Raw genomic sequence first — 1,775 nt, 5'->3', positions numbered from 1 at the left:
GCTTCTTTGTGCTCACTAGCACACTACCACTTGAGCCACTACACTAGTTCCAGCTTTGTCTGAGTAGTTTATTGCAGATGAGACTCTCCTGTCCAGGCTGATTTTAATCCACAATCCTCAGATCTCAACTTCCTGAGTAGCTAGGATTAGTAAGTCATCAGTGCTAGAACAGAAGACATTTTGTTTTTTGTTTTTTGGGTGGTTTTTTTTGTGGTTTTTGGTGGTGGTGGTAGTGGTGGTTGCTTGTGGGGCTTGAACTCTGGGCTTGGGCACTGTCCCTGCACTCTTCAGCTCAAGGCCAGCACTCAACTGCTTGAGCCACAGTGCCACTTCCAGCTTTCTGGTGGTTAATTGGAGATAGGAGTCTCATGGACTTTGCTGCCCAGGCTGGCTTTGAACGGTGAGCCTCAGATCTCAGCTTCCTGAGTAGCTATGATTTATAGGCATGAGCCACTGGCATCTGGCTCCAGAAGACATTTTGAAAGATATGATTCTGATACCAAGAGGTCCTGCCTTGAGAGTAGTCCCAGTCAGATGTGAAGATCTGTCCCTTAAATGTGACCTGTACCCAAGTCACGGGAGACCTCCAAAGGCCCAGAGCCTTAGGGTCACTAGATGGCAAGAACATTTGGGGTGGAATAGGCCCTAGCTTTCTAGTTTGCCAGGAACACTGCTGGCTTATGAATCAATCGGTTCAGTGTAAGACCACAGAGGAGTCAGAAGTCACCCAGCCTTTCCAGCCCTCAGTTTGTACAGCTTTCTGCTATAGCCAGAAGATTGCTAACAAATAACCAGTTCTGGAATTCTGTCCTGTGCCAAAATGATCTGCACAGTATGTTCTCTACAAAACCAGAGCCACACAGCAGCTCACAGAGGGATTTAGAAACAGCCATAGGCAGGGGTGTAGCTCAGTGGTGCTTAGCATGAGAGCAGCCCTGGGTTTGAGCCCCACAAACAGACAAAACACAGGTGCAACCTCATCCATCTGTGTCCAGATGCCCGGATACATTTGCTACTACTCCAGGCCAAAACTGAGAATGAGTATGACAAGGCACCCAGCTCCCCTGGGTTCAAATCCCAGCTCTGACACTTATCTATGTGAAGCTCCATTTTCTCAGCCATTGTATAGGCTGATAATAATACTGCATGCGCTCATTGATTAAAAGTGTAAAACACTACACAGTAACAAAGCAGAAGATATACTGAAATCATAACTCCATCCAGCAAATGCTGACTGGGTACCCACAAATGACAGATGCTGCTCTAGAGACTAGGGATAGTCTTAAACATCACCAAATTCTTCTTATGGTGTTTACTTCTAAAAGAAGATAGCTGTCTGTTCCTCTGTCTCTGAATCTCTGTTTCCTGGCTACCATGAGTTAAGCAGCTCACTGGGAAGGAAGAAAGGAAGAGAGGGAAGGAAGGAAAGAGAGAGGGAGGGAAGGAGGAAAGAAGAAAACCCTAAGAAATAACCAAAATAAAATAAAAGTGAGGGCTAGGCACTGGTGGCTCATGCCTATAATCATAGCTACTCCGCATAGCTACTCTGAGGATCATGGTTCAAAGCCAGCCCAAGCAGGAAAGTCTGTGGGACTTTTAGCTCCAATTAATCACCAAAATAATGGAAATGAAGCTATGGCTTACAGCTGAGTGCCAGCCTTGAACAAAAAAAAAACTCAAGAGCCGGGCGCTGGTGGCTCACGCCTGTAATCCTAGCTACTCAGGAGGCTGAGATCTGAGGATCACGGTTCAAAGCCAGCCCAGGCAGGAGAGAC

The sequence above is a fragment of the Dipodomys ordii genome, unplaced genomic scaffold (assembly GCF_000151885.1).
Source record: "Dipodomys ordii isolate 6190 unplaced genomic scaffold, Dord_2.0 Scaffold117, whole genome shotgun sequence".
Classification (NCBI taxonomy): Eukaryota; Metazoa; Chordata; class Mammalia; order Rodentia; family Heteromyidae; genus Dipodomys; species Dipodomys ordii.
Note: the sequence above shows the minus strand (reverse complement) of the source record.